Genomic DNA, 26,429 nt, shown 5'->3' with positions numbered 1-26,429 from the left:
GATAATTTTCATTAAAACTTGATTTCTATCACTTCGAATGATGCCAAATGAATAACTTACTTGAATTGGACCATTTTACACTATGTCCATTGTAGATTTGTGTCTCTGACAGTTCGTTTGGTTGCAGGGGACATTTTCAGTTTTTATGGCCAAAATGTGCTTTTCAGGGGCTGAAAAGCATGTTTTGGCCTAGTATGATAATTTTCATTAAAACTTGATTTCTATCACTCGAATGATGCCAAATAAATAACTTACTTGAATTGGACCATTTTACACTATGTCCATTGTAGATTTGTGTCTCCGACAGTTCGTTTGGTTGCAGGGGACATTTTCAGTTTTTATGGCCAAAATGTGCTTTTCAGAGGCTGAAAAGCATGTTTTGGCAGAGTATGATAATTTTCATTAAAACTTGATTTCTATCACTTCGAATGATGCCAAATGAATAATTTACTTGAATTGGACCATTTTACACTATGTCCATTGTAGATTTGTATCTCTGACAGTTCGTTTGGTTGCAGGGGACATATTCAGTTTTTAAGGCCAAAATGTGCTTTTCAGGGGCTGAAAAGCATGCTTTGGCCGAGTATGGTAATTTTCATTAAAACTTGATTTCTATCACTTCGAATGATGCCAAATGAATAACTTACTTGAATTGGACCATTTTACACTATGTCCATTGTAGATTTGTGTCTCTGACAGTTCGTTTGGTTGCAGGGGACATTTTCAGTTTTTATGGCCAAAATGTGCTTTTCAGAGGCTGAAAAGCATGTTTTGGCCGAGTATGATAATTTTCATTAAAACTTGATTTCTATCCATTCGAATGATGCCAAATGAATAACTTACTTGAATTGGACCATTTTACACTATGTCCATTGTAGATTTGTGTCTCTGACAGTTCGTTTGGTTGCAGGGGACATATTCAGTTTTTATGGCCAAAATGTGCTTTTCAGGGGCTGAAAAGCATGTTTTGGCCGAGTTTGATAATTTTCATTAAAACTTGATTTCTATCACTTCGATTGATGCCAAATGAATAACTTACTTGAATTGGACCATTGTACACTATGTCCATTGTAGATTTGTGTCTCCGACAGTTCGTTTGGTTGCAGGGGACATATTAAGTTTTTATGGCCAAAATGTGCTTTTCAGAGGCTGAAAAGCATGTTTTGGCCGAGTATGATAATTTACATTAAAACTTAATTTCTATCACTTCGAATGATGCCAAATGAATAACTCACTTGAATTGGACCATTTTACACTATGTCCATTGTAGATTTGTGTCTCTGACAGTTTGTTTGGTTGCAGGGGACATATTAAGTTTTTATGGCCAAAATGTGCTTTTCAGGGGCTGAAAAGCATGTTTTGGCCGAATATGATAATTTTCATTAAAACTTGATTTCTATCACTTCGAATGATGCCAAATGAATAACTTACTTGAATTGGACCATTTTACACTATGTCCATTGTAGATTTGTTTCTCTGACAGTTCGTTTGGTTGCAGGGGACATATTCATTTTAAATGGCCAAAATGTGCTTTTCAGGGGCTGAAAAGCACGTTTTGGCAGAGTATGATAATTTTCATTAAAACTTGATTTCTATCCATTCGAATGATGCCAAATGAATAACTTACTTGAATTGGACCATTTTACACTATTTCCATTGTAGATTTGTGTCTCTGACAGTTCGTTTGGTTGCAGGGGACATTTTCAGTTTTTATGGCCAAAATGTGCTTTTCAGGGGCTGAAAAGCATGTTTTGGCCGAGTATGATAATTTTCATTAAAACTTGATTTCTATCCATTTGAATGATGCCAAATGAATAACTTACTTGAATTGGACCATTTTACACTATGTCCATTGTAGATTTGTGTCTCCGACAGTTCGTTTGGTTGCAGGGGACATTTTCAGTTTTTATGGCCAAAATGTGCTTTTCAGAGGCTGAAAAGCATGTTTTGGCCGAGTATGATAATTTACATTAAAACTTAATTTCTATCACTTCGATTGATGCCAAATGAATAACTTACTTGAATTGGACCATTTTACACTATGTCCATTGTAGATTTGTGTCTCTGACAGTTCGTTTGGTTGCAGGGGACATATTAAGTTTTCATGGCCAAAATGTGCTTTTCAGGGGCTGAAAAGCATGTTTTGGCCGAGTATGATAATTTTCATTAAAACTTGATTTCTATCACTTCGAATGATGCCAAATGAATAACTAACTTGAATTGGACCATTTTACACTATGTCCATTGTAGATTTGTGTCTCCGACAGTTCGTTTGGTTGCAGGGGACATTTTCAGTTTTTATGGCCAAAATGTGCTTTTCAGGGGCTGAAAAGCATGTTTTTGCCGAATATGATAATTTTCATTAAAACTTGATTTCTATCACTTCGAATGACGCCAAATGAATAACTTACTTGAATTGGACCATTTTACACTATGTCCATTGTAGATTTGTTTCTCTGACAGTTCGTTTGGTTGCAGGGGACATATTCAGTTTTTATGGCCAAAATGTGCTTTTCAGGGGCTGAAAAGCATGCTTTGGCCGAGTATGGTAATTTTCATTAAAACTTGATTTCTATCATTTCGAATGATGCCAAATGAATAACTTACTTGAATTGGACCATTTTACACTATGTCCATTGTAGATTTGTGTCTCTGACAGTTCGTTTGGTTGCAGGGGACATATTCAGTTTTTATGGCCAAAATGTGCTTTTCAGGGGCTGAAAAGCATGTTTTGGCCGAGTTTGATAATTTTCATTAAAACTTGATTTCTATCACTTCGATTGATGCCAAATGAATAACTTACTTGAATTGGACCATTGTACACTATGTCCATTGTAGATTTGTGTCTCTGACAGTTCGTTTGGTTGCAGGGGACATTTTCAGTTTTTATGGCCAAAATGTGCTTTTCAGAGGCTGAAAAGCATGTTTTGGCCGAGTATGATAATTTACATTAAAACTTAATTTCTATCACTTCGAATGATGCCAAATGAATAACTTACTTGAATTGGACCATTTTACACTATGTCCATTGTAGATTTGTGTCTCTGACAGTTCGTTTGGTTGCAGGGGACATATTAAGTTTTTATGGCCAAAATGTGCTTTTCAGGGGCTGAAAAGCATGTTTTGGCCGAGTATGATAATTTTCATTAAAACTTGATTTCTATCACTTCGAATGATGCCAAATGAATAACTTACTTGAATTGGACCATTTTACACTATGTCCATTGTAGATTTGTGTCTCTGACAGTTCGTTTGGTTGCAGGGGACATTTTCAGTTTATATGGCCAAAATGTGCTTTTCAGGGGCTGAAAAGCATGTTTTGGCCGAGTATGATAATTTTCATTAAAACTTGATTTCTATCACTTCGAATGATGCCAAATGAATAACTTACTTGAATTGGACCATTTTACACTATGTCCATTGTAGATTTGTGTCTCTGACAGTTCGTTTGGTTGCAGGGGACATATTCAGTTTTTATGGCCAAAATGTGCTTTTCAGGGGCTGAAAAGCATGTTTTGGCCGAGTATGATAATTTTCATTAAAACTTGATTTCTATCACTTCGAATGATGCCAAATGAATAACTTACTTGAATTGGACCATTTTACACTATGTCCATTGTAGATTTGTGTCTCCGACAGTTCGTTTGGTTGCAGGGGACATTTTCAGTTTTTATGGCCAAAATGTGCTTTTCAGAGGCTGAAAAGCATGTTTTGGCCGAGTATGATAATTTACATTAAAACTTAATTTCTATCACTTCGAATGATGCCAAATGAATAACTTACTTGAATTGGACCATTTTACACTATGTCCATTGTAGATTTGTGTCTCTGACAATTCGTTTGGTTTCAGGGGACATATTCAGTTTTTATGGCCAAAATGTGCTTTTCAGGGGCTGAAAAGCATGTTTTGGCCGAGTATGATAATTTTCATTAAAACTTGATTTCTATCACTTCGAATGATGCCAAATGAATAACTTACTTGAATTGGACCATTTTACACTATGTCCATTGTAGATTTGTGTCTCCGACAGTTCGTTTGGTTGCAGGGGACATTTTCAGTTTTTATGGCCAAAATGTGCTTTTCAGGGGCTGAAAAGCATGTTTTGGCCTAGTATGATAATTTTCATTAAAACTTGATTTCTATCACTCGAATGATGCCAAATAAATAACTTACTTGAATTGGACCATTTTACACTATGTCCATTGTAGATTTGTGTCTCCGACAGTTCGTTTGGTTGCAGGGGACATTTTCAGTTTTTATGGCCAAAATGTGCTTTTCAGAGGCTGAAAAGCATGTTTTGGCAGAGTATGATAATTTTCATTAAAACTTGATTTCTATCACTTCGAATGATGCCAAATGAATAATTTACTTGAATTGGACCATTTTACACTATGTCCATTGTAGATTTGTATCTCTGACAGTTCGTTTGGTTGCAGGGGACATATTCAGTTTTTAAGGCCAAAATGTGCTTTTCAGGGGCTGAAAAGCATGCTTTGGCCGAGTATGGTAATTTTCATTAAAACTTGATTTCTATCACTTCGAATGATGCCAAATGAATAACTTACTTGAATTGGACCATTTTACACTATGTCCATTGTAGATTTGTGTCTCTGACAGTTCGTTTGGTTGCAGGGGACATTTTCAGTTTTTATGGCCAAAATGTGCTTTTCAGAGGCTGAAAAGCATGTTTTGGCCGAGTATGATAATTTTCATTAAAACTTGATTTCTATCCATTCGAATGATGCCAAATGAATAACTTACTTGAATTGGACCATTTTACACTATGTCCATTGTAGATTTGTGTCTCTGACAGTTCGTTTGGTTGCAGGGGACATATTCAGTTTTTATGGCCAAAATGTGCTTTTCAGGGGCTGAAAAGCATGTTTTGGCCGAGTTTGATAATTTTCATTAAAACTTGATTTCTATCACTTCGATTGATGCCAAATGAATAACTTACTTGAATTGGACCATTGTACACTATGTCCATTGTAGATTTGTGTCTCCGACAGTTCGTTTGGTTGCAGGGGACATATTAAGTTTTTATGGCCAAAATGTGCTTTTCAGAGGCTGAAAAGCATGTTTTGGCCGAGTATGATAATTTACATTAAAACTTAATTTCTATCACTTCGAATGATGCCAAATGAATAACTCACTTGAATTGGACCATTTTACACTATGTCCATTGTAGATTTGTGTCTCTGACAGTTTGTTTGGTTGCAGGGGACATATTAAGTTTTTATGGCCAAAATGTGCTTTTCAGGGGCTGAAAAGCATGTTTTGGCCGAATATGATAATTTTCATTAAAACTTGATTTCTATCACTTCGAATGATGCCAAATGAATAACTTACTTGAATTGGACCATTTTACACTATGTCCATTGTAGATTTGTTTCTCTGACAGTTCGTTTGGTTGCAGGGGACATATTCATTTTAAATGGCCAAAATGTGCTTTTCAGGGGCTGAAAAGCACGTTTTGGCAGAGTATGATAATTTTCATTAAAACTTGATTTCTATCCATTCGAATGATGCCAAATGAATAACTTACTTGAATTGGACCATTTTACACTATTTCCATTGTAGATTTGTGTCTCTGACAGTTCGTTTGGTTGCAGGGGACATTTTCAGTTTTTATGGCCAAAATGTGCTTTTCAGGGGCTGAAAAGCATGTTTTGGCCGAGTATGATAATTTTCATTAAAACTTGATTTCTATCCATTTGAATGATGCCAAATGAATAACTTACTTGAATTGGACCATTTTACACTATGTCCATTGTAGATTTGTGTCTCCGACAGTTCGTTTGGTTGCAGGGGACATTTTCAGTTTTTATGGCCAAAATGTGCTTTTCAGAGGCTGAAAAGCATGTTTTGGCCGAGTATGATAATTTACATTAAAACTTAATTTCTATCACTTCGATTGATGCCAAATGAATAACTTACTTGAATTGGACCATTTTACACTATGTCCATTGTAGATTTGTGTCTCTGACAGTTCGTTTGGTTGCAGGGGACATATTAAGTTTTCATGGCCAAAATGTGCTTTTCAGGGGCTGAAAAGCATGTTTTGGCCGAGTATGATAATTTTCATTAAAACTTGATTTCTATCACTTCGAATGATGCCAAATGAATAACTAACTTGAATTGGACCATTTTACACTATGTCCATTGTAGATTTGTGTCTCCGACAGTTCGTTTGGTTGCAGGGGACATTTTCAGTTTTTATGGCCAAAATGTGCTTTTCAGGGGCTGAAAAGCATGTTTTTGCCGAATATGATAATTTTCATTAAAACTTGATTTCTATCACTTCGAATGACGCCAAATGAATAACTTACTTGAATTGGACCATTTTACACTATGTCCATTGTAGATTTGTTTCTCTGACAGTTCGTTTGGTTGCAGGGGACATATTCAGTTTTTATGGCCAAAATGTGCTTTTCAGGGGCTGAAAAGCATGCTTTGGCCGAGTATGGTAATTTTCATTAAAACTTGATTTCTATCATTTCGAATGATGCCAAATGAATAACTTACTTGAATTGGACCATTTTACACTATGTCCATTGTAGATTTGTGTCTCTGACAGTTCGTTTGGTTGCAGGGGACATATTCAGTTTTTATGGCCAAAATGTGCTTTTCAGGGGCTGAAAAGCATGTTTTGGCCGAGTTTGATAATTTTCATTAAAACTTGATTTCTATCACTTCGATTGATGCCAAATGAATAACTTACTTGAATTGGACCATTGTACACTATGTCCATTGTAGATTTGTGTCTCTGACAGTTCGTTTGGTTGCAGGGGACATTTTCAGTTTTTATGGCCAAAATGTGCTTTTCAGAGGCTGAAAAGCATGTTTTGGCCGAGTATGATAATTTACATTAAAACTTAATTTCTATCACTTCGAATGATGCCAAATGAATAACTTACTTGAATTGGACCATTTTACACTATGTCCATTGTAGATTTGTGTCTCTGACAGTTCGTTTGGTTGCAGGGGACATATTAAGTTTTTATGGCCAAAATGTGCTTTTCAGGGGCTGAAAAGCATGTTTTGGCCGAGTATGATAATTTTCATTAAAACTTGATTTCTATCACTTCGAATGATGCCAAATGAATAACTTACTTGAATTGGACCATTTTACACTATGTCCATTGTAGATTTGTGTCTCTGACAGTTCGTTTGGTTGCAGGGGACATTTTCAGTTTATATGGCCAAAATGTGCTTTTCAGGGGCTGAAAAGCATGTTTTGGCCGAGTATGATAATTTTCATTAAAACTTGATTTCTATCACTTCGAATGATGCCAAATGAATAACTTACTTGAATTGGACCATTTTACACTATGTCCATTGTAGATTTGTGTCTCTGACAGTTCGTTTGGTTGCAGGGGACATATTCAGTTTTTATGGCCAAAATGTGCTTTTCAGGGGCTGAAAAGCATGTTTTGGCCGAGTATGATAATTTTCATTAAAACTTGATTTCTATCACTTCGAATGATGCCAAATGAATAACTTACTTGAATTGGACCATTTTACACTATGTCCATTGTAGATTTGTGTCTCCGACAGTTCGTTTGGTTGCAGGGGACATTTTCAGTTTTTATGGCCAAAATGTGCTTTTCAGAGGCTGAAAAGCATGTTTTGGCCGAGTATGATAATTTACATTAAAACTTAATTTCTATCACTTCGAATGATGCCAAATGAATAACTTACTTGAATTGGACCATTTTACACTATGTCCATTGTAGATTTGTGTCTCTGACAATTCGTTTGGTTTCAGGGGACATATTCAGTTTTTATGGCCAAAATGTGCTTTTCAGGGGCTGAAAAGCATGTTTTGGCCGAGTATGATAATTTTCATTAAAACTTGATTTCTATCACTTCGAATGATGCCAAATGAATAACTTACTTGAATTGGACCATTTTACACTATGTCCATTGTAGATTTGTGTCTCCGACAGTTCGTTTGGTTGCAGGGGACATTTTCAGTTTTTATGGCCAAAATGTGCTTTTCAGAGGCTGAAAAGCATGTTTTGGCAGAGTATGATAATTTTCATTAAAACTTAATTTCTATCACTTCGAATGATGCCAAATGAATAACTTACTTGAATTGGACCATTTTACACTATGTCCATTGTAGATTTGTGTCTCTGACAGTTCGTTTGGTTGCAGGGGACATATTCAGTTTTTATGGCCAAAATGTGCTTTTCAGGGGCTGAAAAGCATGTTTTGGCCGAGTTTGATAATTTTCATTAAAACTTGATTTCTATCACTTCGATTGATGCCAAATGAATAACTTACTTGAATTGGACCATTGTACACTATGTCCATTGTAGATTTGTGTCTCCGACAGTTCGTTTGGTTGCAGGGGACATTTTCAGTTTTTATGGCCAAAATGTGCTTTTCAGAGGCTGAAAAGCATGTTTTGGCAGAGTATGATAATTTTCATTAAAACTTAATTTCTATCACTTCGAATGATGCCAAATGAATAACTTACTTGAATTGGACCATTTTACACTATGTCCATTGTAGATTTGTGTCTCTGACAGTTCGTTTGGTTGCAGGGGACATATTCAGTTTTTATGGCCAAAATGTGCTTTTCAGGGGCTGAAAAGCATGTTTTGGCCGAGTTTGATAATTTTCATTAAAACTTGATTTATATCACTTCAATTGATGCCAAATGAATAACTTACTTGAATTGGACCATTGTACACTATGTCCATTGTAGATTTGTGTCTCCGACAGTTCGTTTGGTTGCAGGGGACATTTTCAGTTTTTATGGCCAAAATGTGCTTTTCAGAGGCTGAAAAGCATGTTTTGGCCGAGTATGATAATTTACATTAAAACTTAATTTCTATCACTTCGAATGATGCCAAATGAATAACTTACTTGAATTGGACCATTTTACACTATGTCCATTGTAGATTTGTGTCTCTGACAGTTCGTTTGGTTGCAGGGGACATATTAAGTTTTTATGGCCAAAATGTGCTTTTCAGAGGCTGAAAAGCATGTTTTGGCCGAGTATGATAATTTTCATTAAAACTTGATTTCTATCACTTCGAATGATGCCAAATGAATAACTTACTTGAATTGGACCATTTTACACTATGTCCATTGTAGATTTGTGTCTCTGACAGTTCGTTTGGTTGCAGGGGACATTTTCAGTTTTTATGGCCAAAATGTGCTTTTCAGGGGCTGAAAAGCATGTTTTGGCCGAGTATGATAATTTTCATTAAAACTTGATTTCTATCACTCGAATGATGCCAAATGAATAACTTACTTGAATTGGACCATTTTACACTATGTCCATTGTAGATTTGTGTCTCCGACAGTTTGTTTGGTTGCAGGGGACATTTTCAGTTTTTATGGCCAAAATGTGCTTTTCAGGGGCTGAAAAGCATGTTTTGGCCGAGTATGATAATTTTCATTAAAACTTGATTTCTATCCATTTGAATGATGCCAAATGAATAACTTACTTGAATTGGACCATTTTACACTATGTCCATTGTAGATTTGTGTCTCTGACAGTTCATTTGGTTGTAGGGGACATATTAAGTTTTTATGGCCAAAATGTGCTTTTCAGGGGCTGAAAAGCACGTTTTGGCCGAGTATGATAATTTTCATTAAAACTTGATTTCTATCCATTCGAATGATGCCAAATGAATAACTTACTTGAATTGGACCATTTTACACTATGTCCATTGTAGATTTGTGTCTCTGACAGTTCGTTTGGTTGCAGGGGACATATTCAGTTTTTAAGGCCAAAATGTGCTTTTCAGAGGCTGAAAAGCATGTTTTGGCAGAGTATGATAATTTTCATTAAAACTTCATTTCTATCACTTCGAATGATGCCAAATGAATAACTTACTTGAATTGGACCATTTTACACTATGTCCATTGTAGATTTGTGTCTCTGACAGTTCGTTTGGTTGCAGGGGACATATTCAGTTTTTATGGCCAAAATGTGCTTTTCAGGGGCTGAAAAGCATGTTTTGGCCGAGTTTGATAATTTTCATTAAAACTTGATTTCTATCACTTCGATTGATGCCAAATGAATGACTTACTTGAATTGGACCATTGTACACTATGTCCATTGTAGATTTGTGTCTCCGACAGTTCGTTTGGTTGCAGGGGACATTTTCAGTTTTTATGGCCAAAATGTGCTTTTCAGAGGCTGAAAAGCATGTTTTGGCCGAGTATGATAATTTACATTAAAACTTAATTTCTATCACTTCGAATGATGCCAAATGAATAACTTACTTGAATTGGACCATTTTAAACTATGTCCATTGTAGATTTGTGTCTCTGACAGTTCGTTTGGTTGCAGGGGACATATTAAGTTTTTATGGCCAAAATGTGCTGTTCAGAGGCTGAAAAGCATGTTTTGGCCGAGTATGATAATTTTCATTAAAACTTGATTTCTATCACTTCGAATGATGCCAAATGAATAACTTACTTGAATTGGACCATTTTACACTATGTCCATTGTAGATTTGTGTCTCTGACAGTTCGTTTGGTTGCAGGGGACATTTTCAGTTTTTATGGTCAAAATGTGCTTTTCAGGGGCTGAAAAGCATGTTTTGGCCGAGTATGATAATTTTCATTAAAACTTGATTTCTATCACTCGAATGATGCCAAATAAATAACTTACTTGAATTGGACCATTTTACACTATGTCCATTGTAGATTTGTGTCTCCGACAGTTCGTTTGGTTGCAGGGGACATTTTCAGTTTTTATGGCCAAAATGTGCTTTTCAGAGGCTGAAAAGCATGTTTTGGCAGAGTATGATAATTTTCATTAAAACTTGATTTCTATCACTTCGAATGATGCCAAATGAATAATTTACTTGAATTGGACCATTTTACACTATGTCCATTGTAGATTTGTATCTCTGACAGTTCGTTTGGTTGCAGGGGACATATTCAGTTTTTAAGGCCAAAATGTGCTTTTCAGGGGCTGAAAAGCATGCTTTGGCCGAGTATGGTAATTTTCATTAAAACTTGATTTCTATCACTTCGAATGATGCCAAATGAATAACTTACTTGAATTGGACCATTTTACACTATGTCCATTGTAGATTTGTGTCTCTGACAGTTCGTTTGGTTGCAGGGGACATTTTCAGTTTTTATGGCCAAAATGTGCTTTTCAGAGGCTGAAAAGCATGTTTTGGCCGAGTATGATAATTTACATTAAAACTTAATTTCTATCACTTCGAATGATGCCAAATGAATAACTTACTTGAATTGGACCATTTTACACTATGTCCATTGTAGATTTGTGTCTCTGACAGTTCGTTTGGTTGCAGGGGACATATTAAGTTTTTATGGCCAAAATGTGCTTTTCAGGGGCTGAAAAGCATGTTTTGGCCGAGTATGATAATTTTCATTAAAACTTGATTTCTATCACTTCGAATGATGCCAAATGAATAACTTACTTGAATTGGACCATTTTACACTATGTCCATTGTAGATTTGTGTCTCTGACAGTTCGTTTGGTTGCAGGGGACATTTTCAGTTTATATGGCCAAAATGTGCTTTTCAGGGGCTGAAAAGCATGTTTTGGCCGAGTATGATAATTTTCATTAAAACTTGATTTCTATCACTTCGAATGATGCCAAATGAATAACTTACTTGAATTGGACCATTTTACACTATGTCCATTGTAGATTTGTGTCTCTGACAGTTCGTTTGGTTGCAGGGGACATATTCAGTTTTTATGGCCAAAATGTGCTTTTCAGGGGCTGAAAAGCATGTTTTGGCCGAGTATGATAATTTTCATTAAAACTTGATTTCTATCACTTCGAATGATGCCAAATGAATAACTTACTTGAATTGGACCATTTTACACTATGTCCATTGTAGATTTGTGTCTCCGACAGTTCGTTTGGTTGCAGGGGACATTTTCAGTTTTTATGGCCAAAATGTGCTTTTCAGAGGCTGAAAAGCATGTTTTGGCCGAGTATGATAATTTACATTAAAACTTAATTTCTATCACTTCGAATGATGCCAAATGAATAACTTACTTGAATTGGACCATTTTACACTATGTCCATTGTAGATTTGTGTCTCTGACAATTCGTTTGGTTTCAGGGGACATATTCAGTTTTTATGGCCAAAATGTGCTTTTCAGGGGCTGAAAAGCATGTTTTGGCCGAGTATGATAATTTTCATTAAAACTTGATTTCTATCACTTCGAATGATGCCAAATGAATAACTTACTTGAATTGGACCATTTTACACTATGTCCATTGTAGATTTGTGTCTCCGACAGTTCGTTTGGTTGCAGGGGACATTTTCAGTTTTTATGGCCAAAATGTGCTTTTCAGAGGCTGAAAAGCATGTTTTGGCAGAGTATGATAATTTTCATTAAAACTTAATTTCTATCACTTCGAATGATGCCAAATGAATAACTTACTTGAATTGGACCATTTTACACTATGTCCATTGTAGATTTGTGTCTCTGACAGTTCGTTTGGTTGCAGGGGACATATTCAGTTTTTATGGCCAAAATGTGCTTTTCAGGGGCTGAAAAGCATGTTTTGGCCGAGTTTGATAATTTTCATTAAAACTTGATTTCTATCACTTCGATTGATGCCAAATGAATAACTTACTTGAATTGGACCATTGTACACTATGTCCATTGTAGATTTGTGTCTCCGACAGTTCGTTTGGTTGCAGGGGACATTTTCAGTTTTTATGGCCAAAATGTGCTTTTCAGAGGCTGAAAAGCATGTTTTGGCAGAGTATGATAATTTTCATTAAAACTTAATTTCTATCACTTCGAATGATGCCAAATGAATAACTTACTTGAATTGGACCATTTTACACTATGTCCATTGTAGATTTGTGTCTCTGACAGTTCGTTTGGTTGCAGGGGACATATTCAGTTTTTATGGCCAAAATGTGCTTTTCAGGGGCTGAAAAGCATGTTTTGGCCGAGTTTGATAATTTTCATTAAAACTTGATTTATATCACTTCAATTGATGCCAAATGAATAACTTACTTGAATTGGACCATTGTACACTATGTCCATTGTAGATTTGTGTCTCCGACAGTTCGTTTGGTTGCAGGGGACATTTTCAGTTTTTATGGCCAAAATGTGCTTTTCAGAGGCTGAAAAGCATGTTTTGGCCGAGTATGATAATTTACATTAAAACTTAATTTCTATCACTTCGAATGATGCCAAATGAATAACTTACTTGAATTGGACCATTTTACACTATGTCCATTGTAGATTTGTGTCTCTGACAGTTCGTTTGGTTGCAGGGGACATATTCAGTTTTTATGGCCAAAATGTGCTTTTCAGGGGCTGAAAAGCATGTTTTGGCCGAGTTTGATAATTTTCATTAAAACTTGATTTCTATCACTTCGATTGATGCCAAATGAATGACTTACTTGAATTGGACCATTGTACACTATGTCCATTGTAGATTTGTGTCTCTGACAGTTCGTTTGGTTGCAGGGGACATATTCAGTTTTTATGGCCAAAATGTGCTTTTCAGGGGCTGAAAAGCATGTTTTGGCCGAGTTTGATAATTTTCATTAAAACTTGATTTCTATCACTTCGATTGATGCCAAATGAATGACTTACTTGAATTGGACCATTGTACACTATGTCCATTGTAGATTTGTGTCTCCGACAGTTCGTTTGGTTGCAGGGGACATTTTCAGTTTTTATGGCCAAAATGTGCTTTTCAGAGGCTGAAAAGCATGTTTTGGCCGAGTATGATAATTTACATTAAAACTTAATTTCTATCACTTCGAATGATGCCAAATGAATAACTTACTTGAATTGGACCATTTTAAACTATGTCCATTGTAGATTTGTGTCTCTGACAGTTCGTTTGGTTGCAGGGGACATATTAAGTTTTTATGGCCAAAATGTGCTGTTCAGAGGCTGAAAAGCATGTTTTGGCCGAGTATGATAATTTTCATTAAAACTTGATTTCTATCACTTCGAATGATGCCAAATGAATAACTTACTTGAATTGGACCATTTTACACTATGTCCATTGTAGATTTGTGTCTCTGACAGTTCGTTTGGTTGCAGGGGACATTTTCAGTTTTTATGGTCAAAATGTGCTTTTCAGGGGCTGAAAAGCATGTTTTGGCCAAATATGATAATTTTCATTAAAACTTGATTTCTATCACTCGAATGATGCCAAATAAATAACTTACTTGAATTGGACCATTTTACACTATGTCCATTGTAGATTTGTGTCTCCGACAGTTCGTTTGGTTGCAGGGGACATTTTCAGTTTTTATGGCCAAAATGTGCTTTTCAGAGGCTGAAAAGCATGTTTTGGCAGAGTATGATAATTTTCATTAAAACTTGATTTCTATCACTTCGAATGATGCCAAATGAATAATTTACTTGAATTGGACCATTTTACACTATGTCCATTGTAGATTTGTATCTCTGACAGTTCGTTTGGTTGCAGGGGACATATTCAGTTTTTAAGGCCAAAATGTGCTTTTCAGGGGCTGAAAAGCATGCTTTGGCCGAGTATGGTAATTTTCATTAAAACTTGATTTCTATCACTTCGAATGATGCCAAATGAATAACTTACTTGAATTGGACCATTTTACACTATGTCCATTGTAGATTTGTGTCTCTGACAGTTCGTTTGGTTGCAGGGGACATTTTCAGTTTTTATGGCCAAAATGTGCTTTTCAGAGGCTGAAAAGCATGTTTTGGCCGAGTATGATAATTTACATTAAAACTTAATTTCTATCACTTCGAATGATGCCAAATGAATAACTTACTTGAATTGGACCATTTTACACTATGTCCATTGTAGATTTGTGTCTCTGACAGTTCGTTTGGTTGCAGGGGACATATTAAGTTTTTATGGCCAAAATGTGCTTTTCAGGGGCTGAAAAGCATGTTTTGGCCGAGTATGATAATTTTCATTAAAACTTGATTTCTATCACTTCGAATGATGCCAAATGAATAACTTACTTGAATTGGACCATTTTACACTATGTCCATTGTAGATTTGTGTCTCTGACAGTTCGTTTGGTTGCAGGGGACATTTTCAGTTTATATGGCCAAAATGTGCTTTTCAGGGGCTGAAAAGCATGTTTTGGCCGAGTATGATAATTTTCATTAAAACTTGATTTCTATCACTTCGAATGATGCCAAATGAATAACTTACTTGAATTGGACCATTTTACACTATGTCCATTGTAGATTTGTGTCTCTGACAGTTCGTTTGGTTGCAGGGGACATATTCAGTTTTTATGGCCAAAATGTGCTTTTCAGGGGCTGAAAAGCATGTTTTGGCCGAGTATGATAATTTTCATTAAAACTTGATTTCTATCACTTCGAATGATGCCAAATGAATAACTTACTTGAATTGGACCATTTTACACTATGTCCATTGTAGATTTGTGTCTCCGACAGTTCGTTTGGTTGCAGGGGACATTTTCAGTTTTTATGGCCAAAATGTGCTTTTCAGAGGCTGAAAAGCATGTTTTGGCCGAGTATGATAATTTACATTAAAACTTAATTTCTATCACTTCGAATGATGCCAAATGAATAACTTACTTGAATTGGACCATTTTACACTATGTCCATTGTAGATTTGTGTCTCTGACAATTCGTTTGGTTTCAGGGGACATATTCAGTTTTTATGGCCAAAATGTGCTTTTCAGGGGCTGAAAAGCATGTTTTGGCCGAGTATGATAATTTTCATTAAAACTTGATTTCTATCACTTCGAATGATGCCAAATGAATAACTTACTTGAATTGGACCATTTTACACTATGTCCATTGTAGATTTGTGTCTCCGACAGTTCGTTTGGTTGCAGGGGACATTTTCAGTTTTTATGGCCAAAATGTGCTTTTCAGAGGCTGAAAAGCATGTTTTGGCAGAGTATGATAATTTTCATTAAAACTTAATTTCTATCACTTCGAATGATGCCAAATGAATAACTTACTTGAATTGGACCATTTTACACTATGTCCATTGTAGATTTGTGTCTCTGACAGTTCGTTTGGTTGCAGGGGACATATTCAGTTTTTATGGCCAAAATGTGCTTTTCAGGGGCTGAAAAGCATGTTTTGGCCGAGTTTGATAATTTTCATTAAAACTTGATTTCTATCACTTCGATTGATGCCAAATGAATAACTTACTTGAATTGGACCATTGTACACTATGTCCATTGTAGATTTGTGTCTCCGACAGTTCGTTTGGTTGCAGGGGACATTTTCAGTTTTTATGGCCAAAATGTGCTTTTCAGAGGCTGAAAAGCATGTTTTGGCAGAGTATGATAATTTTCATTAAAACTTAATTTCTATCACTTCGAATGATGCCAAATGAATAACTTACTTGAATTGGACCATTTTACACTATGTCCATTGTAGATTTGTGTCTCTGACAGTTCGTTTGGTTGCAGGGGACATATTCAGTTTTTATGGCCAAAATGTGCTTTTCAGGGGCTGAAAAGCATGTTTTGGCCGAGTTTGATAATTTTCATTAAAACTTGATTTATATCACTTCAATTGATGCCAAATGAATAACTTACTTGAATTGGACCATTGTACACTATGTCCATTGTAGATTTGTGTCTCCGACAGTTCGTTTGGTTGCAGGGGACATTTTCAGTTTTTATGGCCAAAATGTGCTTTTCAGAGGCTGAAAAGCATGTTTTGGCCGAGTATGATAATTTACATTAAAACTTAATTTCTATCACTTCGAATGATGCCAAATGAATAACTTACTTGAATTGGACCATTTTACACTATGTCCATTGTAGATTTGTGTCTCTGACAGTTCGTTTGGTTGCAGGGGACATATTAAGTTTTTATGGCCAAAATGTGCTTTTCAGAGGCTGAAAAGCATGTTTTGGCCGAGTATGATAATTTTCATTAAAACTTGATTTCTATCACTTCGAATGATGCCAAATGAATAACTTACTTGAATTGGACCATTTTACACTATGTCCATTGTAGATTTGTGTCTCTGACAGTTCGTTTGGTTGCAGGGGACATTTTCAGTTTTTATGGCCAAAATGTGCTTTTCAGGGGCTGAAAAGCATGTTTTGGCCGAGTATGATAATTTTCATTAAAACTTGATTTCTATCACTCGAATGATGCCAAATGAATAACTTACTTGAATTGGACCATTTTACACTATGTCCATTGTAGATTTGTGTCTCCGACAGTTTGTTTGGTTGCAGGGGACATTTTCAGTTTTTATGGCCAAAATGTGCTTTTCAGGGGCTGAAAAGCATGTTTTGGCCGAGTATGATAATTTTCATTAAAACTTGATTTCTATCCATTTGAATGATGCCAAATGAATAACTTACTTGAATTGGACCATTTTACACTATGTCCATTGTAGATTTGTGTCTCTGACAGTTCATTTGGTTGTAGGGGACATATTAAGTTTTTATGGCCAAAATGTGCTTTTCAGGGGCTGAAAAGCACGTTTTGGCCGAGTATGATAATTTTCATTAAAACTTGATTTCTATCCATTCGAATGATGCCAAATGAATAACTTACTTGAATTGGACCATTTTACACTATGTCCATTGTAGATTTGTGTCTCTGACAGTTCGTTTGGTTGCAGGGGACATATTCAGTTTTTAAGGCCAAAATGTGCTTTTCAGAGGCTGAAAAGCATGTTTTGGCAGAGTATGATAATTTTCATTAAAACTTCATTTCTATCACTTCGAATGATGCCAAATGAATAACTTACTTGAATTGGACCATTTTACACTATGTCCATTGTAGATTTGTGTCTCTGACAGTTCGTTTGGTTGCAGGGGACATATTCAGTTTTTATGGCCAAAATGTGCTTTTCAGGGGCTGAAAAGCATGTTTTGGCCGAGTTTGATAATTTTCATTAAAACTTGATTTCTATCACTTCGATTGATGCCAAATGAATGACTTACTTGAATTGGACCATTGTACACTATGTCCATTGTAGATTTGTGTCTCCGACAGTTCGTTTGGTTGCAGGGGACATTTTCAGTTTTTATGGCCAAAATGTGCTTTTCAGAGGCTGAAAAGCATGTTTTGGCCGAGTATGATAATTTACATTAAAACTTAATTTCTATCACTTCGAATGATGCCAAATGAATAACTTACTTGAATTGGACCATTTTAAACTATGTCCATTGTAGATTTGTGTCTCTGACAGTTCGTTTGGTTGCAGGGGACATATTAAGTTTTTATGGCCAAAATGTGCTGTTCAGAGGCTGAAAAGCATGTTTTGGCCGAGTATGATAATTTTCATTAAAACTTGATTTCTATCACTTCGAATGATGCCAAATGAATAACTTACTTGAATTGGACCATTTTACACTATGTCCATTGTAGATTTGTGTCTCTGACAGTTCGTTTGGTTGCAGGGGACATTTTCAGTTTTTATGGTCAAAATGTGCTTTTCAGGGGCTGAAAAGCATGTTTTGGCCGAGTATGATAATTTTCATTAAAACTTGATTTCTATCACTCGAATGATGCCAAATAAATAACTTACTTGAATTGGACCATTTTACACTATGTCCATTGTAGATTTGTGTCTCCGACAGTTCGTTTGGTTGCAGGGGACATTTTCAGTTTTTATGGCCAAAATGTGCTTTTCAGAGGCTGAAAAGCATGTTTTGGCAGAGTATGATAATTTTCATTAAAACTTGATTTCTATCACTTCGAATGATGCCAAATGAATAATTTACTTGAATTGGACCATTTTACACTATGTCCATTGTAGATTTGTATCTCTGACAGTTCGTTTGGTTGCAGGGGACATATTCAGTTTTTAAGGCCAAAATGTGCTTTTCAGGGGCTGAAAAGCATGCTTTGGCCGAGTATGGTAATTTTCATTAAAACTTGATTTCTATCACTTCGAATGATGCCAAATGAATAACTTACTTGAATTGGACCATTTTACACTATGTCCATTGTAGATTTGTGTCTCTGACAGTTCGTTTGGTTGCAGGGGACATTTTCAGTTTTTATGGCCAAAATGTGCTTTTCAGAGGCTGAAAAGCATGTTTTGGCCGAGTATGATAATTTTCATTAAAACTTGATTTCTATCCATTCGAATGATGCCAAATGAATAACTTACTTGAATTGGACCATTTTACACTATGTCCATTGTAGATTTGTGTCTCTGACAGTTCGTTTGGTTGCAGGGGACATATTCAGTTTTTATGGCCAAAATGTGCTTTTCAGGGGCTGAAAAGCATGTTTTGGCCGAGTTTGATAATTTTCATTAAAACTTGATTTCTATCACTTCGATTGATGCCAAATGAATAACTTACTTGAATTGGACCATTGTACACTATGTCCATTGTAGATTTGTGTCTCCGACAGTTCGTTTGGTTGCAGGGGACATATTAAGTTTTTATGGCCAAAATGTGCTTTTCAGAGGCTGAAAAGCATGTTTTGGCCGAGTATGATAATTTACATTAAAACTTAATTTCTATCACTTCGAATGATGCCAAATGAATAACTCACTTGAATTGGACCATTTTACACTATGTCCATTGTAGATTTGTGTCTCTGACAGTTTGTTTGGTTGCAGGGGACATATTAAGTTTTTATGGCCAAAATGTGCTTTTCAGGGGCTGAAAAGCATGTTTTGGCCGAATATGATAATTTTCATTAAAACTTGATTTCTATCACTTCGAATGATGCCAAATGAATAACTTACTTGAATTGGACCATTTTACACTATGTCCATTGTAGATTTGTTTCTCTGACAGTTCGTTTGGTTGCAGGGGACATATTCATTTTAAATGGCCAAAATGTGCTTTTCAGGGGCTGAAAAGCACGTTTTGGCAGAGTATGATAATTTTCATTAAAAATTGATTTCTATCCATTCGAATGATGCCAAATGAATAACTTACTTGAATTGGACCATTTTACACTATTTCCATTGTAGATTTGTGTCTCTGACAGTTCGTTTGGTTGCAGGGGACATTTTCAGTTTTTATGGCCAAAATGTGCTTTTCAGGGGCTGAAAAGCATGTTTTGGCCGAGTATGATAATTTTCATTAAAACTTGATTTCTATCCATTTGAATGATGCCAAATGAATAACTTACTTGAATTGGACCATTTTACACTATGTCCATTGTAGATTTGTGTCTCCGACAGTTCGTTTGGTTGCAGGGGACATTTTCAGTTTTTATGGCCAAAATGTGCTTTTCAGAGGCTGAAAAGCATGTTTTGGCCGAATATGATAATTTTCATTAAAACTTGATTTCTATCACTTCGAATGACGCCAAATGAATAACTTACTTGAATTGGACCATTTTACACTATGTCCATTGTAGATTTGTTTCTCTGACAGTTCGTTTGGTTGCAGGGGACATATTCAGTTTTTATGGCCAAAATGTGCTTTTCAGGGGCTGAAAAGCATGCTTTGGCCGAGTATGGTAATTTTCATTAAAACTTGATTTCTATCATTTCGAATGATGCCAAATGAATAACTTACTTGAATTGGACCATTTTACACTATGTCCATTGTAGATTTGTGTCTCTGACAGTTCGTTTGGTTGCAGGGGACATATTCAGTTTTTATGGCCAAAATGTGCTTTTCAGGGGCTGAAAAGCATGTTTTGGCCGAGTTTGATAATTTTCATTAAAACTTGATTTCTATCACTTCGATTGATGCCAAATGAATAACTTACTTGAATTGGACCATTGTACACTATGTCCATTGTAGATTTGTGTCTCTGACAGTTCGTTTGGTTGCAGGGGACATTTTCAGTTTTTATGGCCAAAATGTGCTTTTCAGAGGCTGAAAAGCATGTTTTGGCCGAGTATGATAATTTACATTAAAACTTAATTTCTATCACTTCGAATGATGCCAAATGAATAACTTACTTGAATTGGACCATTTTACACTATGTCCATTGTAGATTTGTGTCTCTGACAGTTCGTTTGGTTGCAGGGGACATATTAAGTTTTTATGGCCAAAATGTGCTTTTCAGGGGCTGAAAAGCATGTTTTGGCCGAGTATGATAATTTTCATTAAAACTTGATTTCTATCACTTCGAATGATGCCAAATGAATAACTTACTTGAATTGGACCATTTTACACTATGTCCATTGTAGATTTGTGTCTCTGACAGTTCGTTTGGTTGCAGGGGACATTTTCAGTTTATATGGCCAAAATGTGCTTTTCAGGGGCTGAAAAGCATGTTTTGGCCGAGTATGATAATTTTCATTAAAACTTGATTTCTATCACTTCGAATGATGCCAAATGAATAACTTACTTGAATTGGACCATTTTACACTATGTCCATTGTAGATTTGTGTCTCTGACAGTTCGTTTGGTTGCAGGGGACATATTCAGTTTTTATGGCCAAAATGTGCTTTTCAGGGGCTGAAAAGCATGTTTTGGCCGAGTATGATAATTTTCATTAAAACTTGATTTCTATCACTTCGAATGATGCCAAATGAATAACTTACTTGAATTGGACCATTTTACACTATGTCCATTGTAGATTTGTGTCTCCGACAGTTCGTTTGGTTGCAGGGGACATTTTCAGTTTTTATGGCCAAAATGTGCTTTTCAGAGGCTGAAAAGCATGTTTTGGCCGAGTATGATAATTTACATTAAAACTTAATTTCTATCACTTCGAATGATGCCAAATGAATAACTTACTTGAATTGGACCATTTTACACTATGTCCATTGTAGATTTGTGTCTCTGACAATTCGTTTGGTTTCAGGGGACATATTCAGTTTTTATGGCCAAAATGTGCTTTTCAGGGGCTGAAAAGCATGTTTTGGCCGAGTATGATAATTTTCATTAAAACTTGATTTCTATCACTTCGAATGATGCCAAATGAATAACTTACTTGAATTGGACCATTTTACACTATGTCCATTGTAGATTTGTGTCTCCGACAGTTCGTTTGGTTGCAGGGGACATTTTCAGTTTTTATGGCCAAAATGTGCTTTTCAGAGGCTGAAAAGCATGTTTTGGCAGAGTATGATCATTTTCATTAAAACTTAATTTCTATCACTTCGAATGATGCCAAATGAATAACTTACTTGAATTGGACCATTTTACACTATGTCCATTGTAGATTTGTGTCTCTGACAGTTCGTTTGGTTGCAGGGGACATATTCAGTTTTTATGGCCAAAATGTGCTTTTCAGGGGCTGAAAAGCATGTTTTGGCCGAGTTTGATAATTTTCATTAAAACTTGATTTCTATCACTTCGATTGATGCCAAATGAATAACTTACTTGAATTGGACCATTGTACACTATGTCCATTGTAGATTTGTGTCTCCGACAGTTCGTTTGGTTGCAGGGGACATTTTCAGTTTTTATGGCCAAAATGTGCTTTTCAGAGGCTGAAAAGCATGTTTTGGCCGAGTATGATAATTTTCATTAAAACTTGATTTCTATCACTTCGAATGATGCCAAATGAATAACTTACTTGAATTGGACCATTTTACACTATGTCCATTGTAGATTTGTGTCTCTGACAGTTCGTTTGGTTGCAGGGGACATTTTCAGTTTATATGGCCAAAATGTGCTTTTCAGGGGCTGAAAAGCATGTTTTGGCCGAGTATGATAATTTTCATTAAAACTTGATTTCTATCACTTCGAATGATGCCAAATGAATAACTTACTTGAATTGGACCATTTTACACTATGTCCATTGTAGATTTGTGTCTCTGACAGTTCGTTTGGTTGCAGGGGACATATTCAGTTTTTATGGCCAAAATGTGCTTTTCAGGGGCTGAAAAGCATGTTTTGGCCGAGTATGATAATTTTCATTAAAACTTGATTTCTATCACTTCGAATGATGCCAAATGAATAACTTACTTGAATTGGACCATTTTACACTATGTCCATTGTAGATTTGTGTCTCCGACAGTTCGTTTGGTTGCAGGGGACATTTTCAGTTTTTATGGCCAAAATGTGCTTTTCAGAGGCTGAAAAGCATGTTTTGGCCGAGTATGATAATTTACATTAAAACTTAATTTCTATCACTTCGAATGATGCCAAATGAATAACTTACTTGAATTGGACCATTTTACACTATGTCCATTGTAGATTTGTGTCTCTGACAATTCGTTTGGTTTCAGGGGACATATTCAGTTTTTATGGCCAAAATGTGCTTTTCAGGGGCTGAAAAGCATGTTTTGGCCGAGTATGATAATTTTCATTAAAACTTGATTTCTATCACTTCGAATGATGCCAAATGAATAACTTACTTGAATTGGACCATTTTACACTATGTCCATTGTAGATTTGTGTCTCCGACAGTTCGTTTGGTTGCAGGGGACATTTTCAGTTTTTATGGCCAAAATGTGCTTTTCAGAGGCTGAAAAGCATGTTTTGGCAGAGTATGATCATTTTCATTAAAACTTAATTTCTATCACTTCGAATGATGCCAAATGAATAACTTACTTGAATTGGACCATTTTACACTATGTCCATTGTAGATTTGTGTCTCTGACAGTTCGTTTGGTTGCAGGGGACATATTCAGTTTTTATGGCCAAAATGTGCTTTTCAGGGGCTGAAAAGCATGTTTTGGCCGAGTTTGATAATTTTCATTAAAACTTGATTTCTATCACTTCGATTGATGCCAAATGAATAACTTACTTGAATTGGACCATTGTACACTATGTCCATTGTAGATTTGTGTCTCCGACAGTTCGTTTGGTTGCAGGGGACATTTTCAGTTTTTATGGCCAAAATGTGCTTTTCAGAGGCTGAAAAGCATGTTTTGGCAGAGTATGATAATTTTCATTAAAACTTGATTTCTATCACTTCGAATGATGCCAAATGAATAACTTTCTTGAATTGGACCATTTTACACTATGTCCATTGTAGATTTGTGTCTCTGACAGTTCGTTTGGTTGCAGGGGACATATTCAGTTTTTATGGCCAAAATGTGCTTTTCAGGGGCTGAAAAGCATGTTTTGGCCGAGTTTGATAATTTTCATTAAAACTTGATTTCTATCACTTCGATTGATGCCAAATGAATAACTTACTTGAATTGGACCGTTGTACACTATGTCCATTGTAGATTTGTGTCTCCGACAGTTCGTTTGGTTGCAGGGGACATTTTCAGTTTTTATGGCCAAAATGTGCTTTTCAGAGGCTGAAAAGCATGTTTTGGCCGAGTATGATAATTTACATTAAAACTTAATTTCTATCACTTCGAATGATGCCAAATGAATAACTTACTTGAATTGGACCATTTTACACTATGTCCATTGTAGATTTGTGTCTCTGACAATTCGTTTGGTTTCAGGGGACATATTCAGTTTTTATGGCCAAAATGTGCTTTTCAGGGGCTGAAAAGCATGTTTTGGCCGAGTATGATAATTTTCATTAAAACTTGATTTCTATCACTTCGAATGATGCCAAATGAATAACTTACTTGAATTGGACCATTTTACACTATGTCCATTGTAGATTTGTGTCTCCGACAGTTCGTTTGGTTGCAGGGGACATTTTCAGTTTTTATGGCCAAAATGTGCTTTTCAGAGGCTGAAAAGCATGTTTTGGCAGAGTATGATCATTTTCATTAAAACTTAATTTCTATCACTTCGAATGATGCCAAATGAATAACTTACTTGAATTGGACCATTTTACACTATGTCCATTGTAGATTTGTGTCTCTGACAGTTCGTTTGGTTGCAGGGGACATATTCAGTTTTTATGGCCAAAATGTGCTTTTCAGGGGCTGAAAAGCATGTTTTGGCCGAGTTTGATAATTTTCATTAAAACTTGATTTCTATCACTTCGATTGATGCCAAATGAATAACTTACTTGAATTGGACCATTGTACACTATGTCCATTGTAGATTTGTGTCTCCGACAGTTCGTTTGGTTGCAGGGGACATTTTCAGTTTTTATGGCCAAAATGTGCTTTTCAGAGGCTGAAAAGCATGTTTTGGCAGAGTATGATAATTTTCATTAAAACTTGATTTCTATCACTTCGAATGATGCCAAATGAATAACTTTCTTGAATTGGACCATTTTACACTATGTCCATTGTAGATTTGTGTCTCTGACAGTTCGTTTGGTTGCAGGGGACATATTCAGTTTTTATGGCCAAAATGTGCTTTTCAGGGGCTGAAAAGCATGTTTTGGCCGAGTTTGATAATTTTCATTAAAACTTGATTTCTATCACTTCGATTGATGCCAAATGAATAACTTACTTGAATTGGACCGTTGTACACTATGTCCATTGTAGATTTGTGTCTCCGACAGTTCGTTTGGTTGCAGGGGACATTTTCAGTTTTTATGGCCAAAATGTGCTTTTCAGAGGCTGAAAAGCATGTTTTGGCCGAGTATGATAATTTACATTAAAACTTAATTTCTATCACTTCGAATGATGCCAAATGAATAACTTACTTGAATTGGACCATTTTACACTATGTCCATTGTAGATTTGTGTCTCTGACAGTTCGTTTGGTTGCAGGGGACATTTTCAGTTTTTATGGCCAAAATGTGCTTTTCAGAGGCTGAAAAGCATGTTTTGGCAGAGTATGATAATTTACATTAAAACTTAATTTCTATCACTTCGAATGATGCCAAATGAATAACTTACTTGAATTGGACCATTTTACACTATGTCCATTGTAGATTTGTGTCTCTGACAGTTCGTTTGGTTGCAGGGGACATATTAAGTTTTTATGGCCAAAATGTGCTTTTCAGAGGCTGAAAAGCATGTTTTGGCCGAGTATGATAATTTTCATTAAAACTTGATTTCTATCACTCGAATGATGCCAAATGAATAACTTACTTGAATTGGACCATTTTACACTATGTCCATTGTAGATTTGTGTCTCCGACAGTTCGTTTGGTTGCAGGGGACATTTTCAGTTTTTATGGCCAAAATGTGCTTTTCAGAGGCTGAAAAGCATGTTTTGGCAGAGTATGATCATTTTCATTAAAACTTAATTTCTATCACTTCGAATGATGCCAAATGAATAACTTACTTGAATTGGACCATTTTACACTATGTCCATTGTAGATTTGTGTCTCTGACAGTTCGTTTGGTTGCAGGGGACATATTCAGTTTTTATGGCCAAAATGTGCTTTTCAGGGGCTGAAAAGCATGTTTTGGCCGAGTTTGATAATTTTCATTAAAACTTGATTTCTATCACTTCGATTGATGCCAAATGAATAACTTACTTGAATTGGACCATTGTACACTATGTCCATTGTAGATTTGTGTCTCCGACAGTTCGTTTGGTTGCAGGGGACATTTTCAGTTTTTATGGCCAAAATGTGCTTTTCAGAGGCTGAAAAGCATGTTTTGGCAGAGTATGATAATTTTCATTAAAACTTGATTTCTATCACTTCGAATGATGCCAAATGAATAACTTTCTTGAATTGGACCATTTTACACTATGTCCATTGTAGATTTGTGTCTCTGACAGTTCGTTTGTTTGCAGGGGACATATTCAGTTTTTATGGCCAAAATGTGCTTTTCAGGGGCTG

This window comes from Stigmatopora argus, chromosome 7, assembly GCF_051989625.1.
Source record: "Stigmatopora argus isolate UIUO_Sarg chromosome 7, RoL_Sarg_1.0, whole genome shotgun sequence".
Lineage (NCBI taxonomy): Eukaryota > Metazoa > Chordata > Actinopteri > Syngnathiformes > Syngnathidae > Stigmatopora > Stigmatopora argus.
Note: the sequence above shows the minus strand (reverse complement) of the source record.